Source organism: Mastomys coucha, unplaced genomic scaffold (assembly GCF_008632895.1).
Source record: "Mastomys coucha isolate ucsf_1 unplaced genomic scaffold, UCSF_Mcou_1 pScaffold7, whole genome shotgun sequence".
Classification (NCBI taxonomy): Eukaryota; Metazoa; Chordata; class Mammalia; order Rodentia; family Muridae; genus Mastomys; species Mastomys coucha.
The window spans coordinates 12,280,475-12,288,350 of NW_022196913.1; the positions used below are offsets into that span (position 1 = coordinate 12,280,475).

Below are 7,876 nucleotides of genomic sequence, written 5' to 3' on the forward strand. Positions count from 1 at the left end.
TGGAATGTGGGTTGTTCTTCCTGTATTCCAAACTTCTGGGCTAATAACCATTTATCAGAGAGTGCATATCGTATTTGTTCTTTTGTGATTGGGTTACAGTTTGGCGGTTCTTCCGGAAATTGGACATAGTACTACCAGAGGACCCGGCTATACCACTCCTGGGCATATACCCAAAAAATACTGCAACATATAACAAGGACACATGCTCCACCATGTTCATAGCAGCCTTATTTATAATAGCCAGAACCTGGAAACAACCCAGATGTCCCTCAACAGAGGAGTGGATACAGAAATTGTGGTACATTTACACAATGGAGTACTACTCAGCTATTAAAAACAATAAGTTTATGAAATTCTTAGGGAAATGGATGGATATGGAGAATATCATCCAGTGTGCGAATTTTTGAGGGAAGAAAACAGCTCCCCCTTCTACTGACATCAACTTGTAATAAAGTTCCTTGTAATAAAGAATGAGAGAAGGCATCATAGTACCTAACAGGATCTCAGTGTGTTTAAGAGTCAGACATGGCAGCAATCATTAGCTGGTTAAATAAACACACCAAACAATCACAATTTTGTTCTTACAAAGATATTGAACAGCATTGCCCTTTAGGGGTTATGAAGGAAAGAACTGAGCTACTAAAAATGGAAATTTATTCCTCCACATATTGCTGTTTAAGTAGAGAATATTCTGATGTCTCTAAGGCTTTTCTGGATAATTTTATCAGTTTATGACCATAATACTTCAGGACTACATAATAGACCCCTGCTTTCACTTCTTTAGGATAAGTTAGAGCAGGTCACCACTCCTGTTGACCAATTCCTATATCACACAGGACCTGTTAGTTGACACAATAGAAAGCATTTAGCATGATCTAGCAACATCAGATATTGCTTAGCTGCATCTGCTACCAATGAGGCAATGCAACAAAAGTGTCTAACTCAAAAGTCACTAGCAATGCTTATGACATTTTCTTTAGTGATATTTTAATATTTTTGAAATGCAAGCAAGTATTTATGGCTGTGCTTTGGGTACTTCTCCAGTCTCTTGTGTACTGAACGCCTGGCACAATGCTTGATGAAGTGTGCCAAGGTCTGCAAATGTGTATAGAAGCAACATATCTATGATAATACTAAAGAACCCCAATATATTACCAGAGGCAACAATATTAAGCCTTGCTAATTTTCTATACCCTTGAGCTAAAAAAATTATTTAGGGCAAGAAAGAGAGTGATTTCATATACAGAAGCTTTAAGCCCAATCATAATTCAAACTCATATTTCTCATACACCTATATTTTTATCTTAAGAAACTTTTCTTTTGGAGCATTGTTTTATACTAGAAAGTTTTATGGTAAGCATAATTTTGTTTTGTGTGTCTGAATGCACTTTGTTCATTTTCAAGTAATAATGCAAATTAGCTTTGTCTCATTTAATCTTCTGTTATTAAATTTCAACTGACATTAACTTATTTGTCACATTAATTGACATTCTTTAATGTCTGTATTAGCTAGTTCTACTTAGCACATTTGAGGTTTAGAAATTACAAATTCTCTCTGGAAAGAAGAATAGTTTAGTCTTCTTTAGGAAAGTGGTGCTCAGCCATTAATGCTTCAGCTCATGTGATGGTGACCTCCAATCATAAGATTATTTTCACTGCTAATTCATAACTATAATTTTGCTACTGCTATGAGTAGTAATGTAAATATCTGATATGCAGATGGGCTTACGTGATCCCTGTGAAAGGGTTGGTAGAGCTTCAAAAGGGTTTTGATCAACATGTTGCGAGCCACTCCTTTAAGAAGTCACAATGATAGGAAACTTATAAGCCCGTATAAGAATATTTTTCTTTTAGCTGATAACTAGATGTGGTAGAGAGTTCTCTTTGATATATATAAGGATTAAGAATTTCTTGTTTACCTACTAAATCACTACTGGCCAAGGGAAGGAACCTTCCCATAGGAGTATCATCAGAAGACTGTTACTCACCAGTGAGTTATTGTCAGAGAAATGCAAAGCAAAGCTTCTCATTTGTAAAGCATTCCATCTTTGTCTGACTTACTTGTCTCACTGCTTAGACCTGCACCACAATCACATTCAGAATCAGCAAATCTGGGTCTCTGTCAATTCCCTCCAGCTGGTCTTTGTCTCATAGGTTATCGGACAGAGATTTTTCAAAATTGAAAGGAACAGAGTCAGTATTGAGGATTTGGTTCTACAAAAAAAAACATGATATGTTAACTATTACTGAGATTCTATAGGTTTCTCTTATATCACTGTTCCTTGTTGAAATATAGGAACAGGCGAGTAAGAATTTCATAAATGTGAAAGAGGTCAGTTGAAGGCCCTTACATTCATAGTCAATGACTATTGCAATATCACAAGCACAGAAATACTGATTTGATTTGGCAAATGTGTACTGTGGTTTTCATTTAAGGTTTTGTTTTGTTTTGTTTTGTTTTTTTGCTTTTTCAAGAAAGGTTTTCTCTATATAGCCCTGACTGCCTTGGAACTCACTCTGTAGACCAGGCTGGCCTCAAACTCAGAAAACCACATGCCTCTGCCTCCTAAGTGCTGGGATTAAAGCCATGTGCCACCGCTGCCTACCTTACAACAAATTTTCTTATTGCTGGTTTTGTATGTTTCTTTGATTTTGTGTGCATCTGCATATATGTATGTGTTTTGTATGTGAGTTTGTATGCAATTGCATTCTTGTGCATACATGCAGAGGCCAAAAGGAAGATTTCTAGTGTTGTGCTATGTAACTCTGTATTACTCCTGTGAAACTAGAACTAGGCTAATGGATATGAGCCCCAGTAATTCTCCTGTCCTCATTCCATGAACAGTGCAGAGATCATGGTGAATGGGCACACAAGGCTTTTTATGTAAGTGCTGAGATTTGAACTCAGGAATCATGCTTGTGCTTTTAACTCTGTGCTATCCTGCCAGCCTCAGTATGGTAACTTTTTATGAAGGTTCTCCTGCTATACATTTATTCCATTAATATTCAATAAGAAATGCCTTCTTTTCTTACCAAGGTGACTCTATTTTTATTATATAGTGTGGCAAGAAAAAAGTAGGGAATTAACCATTGTCTAGGGAAGGAATATCTCACTAGGGAAGTAAAGCCTGGAACACTTAACTTGTTACTAATATATACAGTTCAGTTCTCAACATAAGACTACTTTGTAGTTGAAGAAATGCAGTTCTTTGGAAGTTTTTCCAATTTAGATGACAACACTTGTAAAACTATTTTATAATATTATTTAGGACAATTGAAAAGAATCATTGGAACTCCCTAAGACCAAGTCTTGATTCTAGCCTAACATGGTGTGAACTATTTGCTCTTCTTCATTCTTTGTCTAAACCATCTCCCTTTCTTCTCACTTTAGCATGTGTGGTATAGTGCTGTAACTGTAATTGTGAGTTTGTCCCTACCCTTTTGATTTCATGAGCCAATGACTGTTGGAACTATCTAGGATCAGCTCAGCATCTTCACTAGAGAGGTCATGTTGAAGGCACACTTGACTGGCTTTGAAGGACACTTTTGTGTGCAAGAGTTTTATATACTAGGTGCTATGGGTTTATGGTGATAGCAGGATTGCAGAATTATCTAAAAGATGTACCAACATTTGCATGCAGACCAGCTGTAAACAGTTTTCTTTGGCAGCAAAGATGAAGGAGTCAAAGTTGAAATCACACAGAAGAGGCGAAAGATCCTGGCAGGCATCAATTGCATTCTAGTTTTCAATTGCGCTAATCCACTAATAAACTCTTTTCAATCAAACACATATGTGCAACACACACGTATTTTTAGGCATAAATCCTGGTTTACAAAGTAAGATGGAGAGCAATGAAAGAAGTCTCCTAACATCAACTTCTGGCCTTTACACGTTTATTCAGTAAGCATTTTCACCTGCACAATGTGTGCACATACATGCAGACATCACCCCCAACATATATCCAAAGAAGATGCAACCAGGCAAGGTGGTACATGGCACATGTATTTAATCCAGCCCTGAGGATGCATAAGTAGATGATTTCTCTGAGTTTAGGACTATTGTATTGTACATAGAATATTAGGCCAGACAAACTCTGTCTGGACCCCTTCCCTGAAAGAAAGAAAGAAAAAAGAAAGAAAGAGAGAGAGAGAAAGAGAGAGAGAGAGAGAGAGAGAGAAAGGAAGAAAGAAAGAAAGGAAAAGAAAAGAAGAGAATCAACTCTGTTGGTCTATAAAAAATCAAACAACACAGTAATATATAAAAAAATTCTCCTTTTTATCAATAATAATGTTCGAATTCTTTATGAGTGGGAGAATATTTTTGACAAATTATAGATAACATTTCATCAATTTTTGTTTTATCACAAATTAATAGCTAAATACAATGCACAAATTTAATTTCAAAAATTTGCATTTAAAGCCGGGCGTGGTGGCGCACGCCTTTAATCCCAGCACTTGGGAGGCAGAGGCAGGTGGATTTCTGAGTTCGAGGCCATCCTGGTCTACAGGGTGAGCTCCAGGAAAGCCAGGGCTACACAGAGAAACCCTGTCTCGAAAAACCAAAAAAAAAAAAAAATAAAAAAAAAAATAAATAAATAAAAAAATTTGCATTTATAAGCATTTCCATCACTTGGAATAATCTATATAGTCAGATGATAACAATTCAGATTCTGAATAGGAGCATTTGCCTATTACTAAAGATGATAAGATACCACCATGAATTCAGTGAATGACAAGTTGGGAAAGGATGTACAATACCTTGTATTTCTATCATATTGATACAATAATAAGCAATTATATCAAATTGAAAATTGAAGAAAGTAATTGCTTTCAGAAAGATACAGAGAAGTAATAATAGGAGAGTGAACTTTGAATTTTACCATCTTGTGCTATAATGCAATTTATTTAATTATAAATTCATACAATTGTAGTTTTAATACTGTTTCATAACACAGAGGGTATTTTTTTTTTGAACATCCAATACTAATGTTAAAACTCATGAAAGAGGCTAAATTAGGAATTCATGAGGGACAAGAATTCTGCTTTGGGATATGACTCCTAGAAATATTAGAGAAACTACATCCATTAACTCTCACCATTGTGGCTGGGTAACCAAGTCCTGGACAAGGACAACAGCAACAAACCTGCTAACAAAAAAGGGATTTTTATGGGGTGCCAGTGATAGACAAAGAACTATAAGCAATTAAAGAATACCAAGAAAAGATAAGTAGTTGTCCTTAGACAAACACCCAAAGAAATAAGAGGCCATGAGCCCAATGATAAAGAATGAGAAGGGGCCGGGTGGTGGTGGCGCACGCCTTTAATCCCAGCACTTGGGAGGCAGAGGCAGGCGGATTTCTGAGTTCGAGGCCAGCCTGGTCTACAGAGTGAGTTCCAGGACAGCCAGGACTACACAGAGAAACCCTGTCTCGAAAAACCAAAAAATAAAAAAATAAAAAAATAAAAAGAATGAGAAGGGACACTTGAGAATTTCTCAAGGGAAGAGAAGGAAGGGGGTAGGTAAACCAGTTAGTCATATTTTGACTCCAAAGATAAAACATTTAAAACGTTAACTTATTAGGACTTTGGTGCAATGTTCAATTGTCTCAAAATGGGCGGATCAAAGGACACAGCTCATTTCGAATAGTGCTTGCCTAGCATATAAAGACCTTGGGTTTCATCCCCCACACTGCAGAAAATACGTGTGGTAGGACATGTCTATATCCCAGAATTTGAGAGGTGGAGGTAGGAAGATTAGAAGCTCAAAGCTTAAGTTGTGTAAAGAATTTAGCCAAACTAGCCTTCATATGACCCTGTCTCAAAAGAACCACCTTCTAAAAAATAAACAACAAAAATGCCCCCACACCCCCAACCAAACAACAACAACAAGAACAACAAGAACAACCAAACATTAAAAACTCCACAAGCTTTGAAAACTGAACCACAAAGATTTCCAGGTGAGAGCAGATTTTTACCTGAGGCTGTTTAATTCCATAGATAGAGTGTCCTTGAGCATCCCTTTGACCTGCACATTTTGAGACAGGGTGTATGCGCGAGCATGTCTTTAAGAGGGTACTTGCACATGACTGTTCGTAATCAGGTGTAGCTAATGTATACACTGCAGGGGAGAAATACAGCAAGTGAAATGCAGTGGGAATGCAATAATTTCAGGGACAAGATAAGAGCGGGTCTGACATATGCAAAATGGAGAGAACATGAAACTTTTCTCTGCAGAATCACCATGGCAGCTGGGACTCTGTACACATAACCTGAAAACTGGAGGACTTTCAAGGCCCTCACTGCTGCTCAGTACAGCGGGGCTCAGGTCCGTGTGCTCTCCATACCACCTCACTTCCACTTTGGCCAAACCGATGCCACATCTGAATTTCTCTGAAAACTTCCTGCTGGCAAGGTTTCAGCGTTTGAGGGGGATGACAGATTCTGTGTGTTTGCCATCACTTATTATGTAAGCAAGGAGGAGCTGTGGGGAAGTATGCCGGAGGTGGTGCAGTATATGAGCTTTGCTGACAATGACATTCCTCCAGCTAACACCTGGCTGTTCCCCCACCATGGGCATTATACACCACAACAAACAGGCCACTGAACATGCAAAAGAGGAGGTAAAACGAATCCTGAGGCTGCTGGACACTCACTCACTTGAAGACATGGACTTTTCTGGTGGGTGAGCAAATGATACTGGCTGATATCACACTGTCTGCACCCTGTAGTGGCTCTGTAAACAGGTCTTAGAGCCTTCTTTTCATCATGCCTTCCCTGATACCAACTGATCGTCCCTTACCTGCATTAACCAGCTCCAGTTGAAGCTGTGTGAGAAGATGGCTCAGTTTGATGCTAAGAAGTTTGAGAGACGTATGCTAGGCTAAGAGAGCCAGCCTAGAAAGGATATTCCAAAGAAAGAAGAGGGTTCGCGGGAAGAGAAACAAAAGCCCCAGGCTGGAAAAAAAAAAAGGCTGTTGCCCCAGCTCCTAAGGAAGAGATGGATGAGTGTGAGCAGAAATTGGCTGCTGAGCCCAAGGCCAAGGGCAATTTCACTCACCTGGCCAAGAGTACCTTTGTGTGGGATGAGTTTAAACATAAGTACTTCAATGAGTATACCCTCTCTGTGGCACTGCCATCTTGTTGGGAGCACTTTGATAAACATGGCTGGTCCCTGTGCTATGCTAAGTACCGCTCCCCGGAAGAGCTCACCCTTCATCACTGGAATGTCCCAGTGATTGGACAAACTGAGGAAGAATGCCTTTGCTAGTGTTACCCTCTTTGAAACCAACAACAGCAGCTCCATTTCTGGCGTTTGGGTTGTCTGAGGGTAAGAGCTTGCCTTTCCACTAACTCTGGATTGGCAGGTGGACTATGAGTCACATACATGGTGGGAACTGAATCCTGGTAGTGAGGAAACTCAGACCCTGGTTCAAGGTACTTTTCCTGGGAGAGGGCCTTCCAGCATCATCAATCAAGGCAAGACTTGCAGATGAACACGTCTTGCCAGTCGCCTAGCTGGACCTGCAACTTACCCTTCGAGGAAGATGGGGGTCATTAAAGGAAACTGAACATTGAAAAAAAACAGAAAAAGAAAAGAAAAAGAAACTTTTCTGTTAGTCCACAGAAAACTACCAGAGCTAGTTAGAAGATTAAAAGACAACTTTAGATTGACTAGATGTTCAAAGGCAAGAGTAATTCAACCTATAGTTTTGTCAAAGTATAGTATGTAATGTTTATATGTACAGCACAGTGTTTCTGTTATGAATGTAAGTTATAAATCATGATGAGAAAATGATGAGTGAGACTTTAATGTCCAAGTAGATGGGCCATCACATATACAGTTGCCCTTCCTCATGTCTGCCTCAGTCCACTGCTC

At 38.9% G+C, this 7,876-nt stretch overlaps 1 pseudogene; it reads left to right on the forward strand.

Annotated features, from left to right (window-relative positions):
- The first annotated feature begins 6,241 nt into the window (after positions 1-6,241).
- On the forward strand, positions 6,242-7,493 carry LOC116082202 (annotated as a pseudogene).
- Positions 7,494-7,876: the final 383 nt, after the last annotated feature.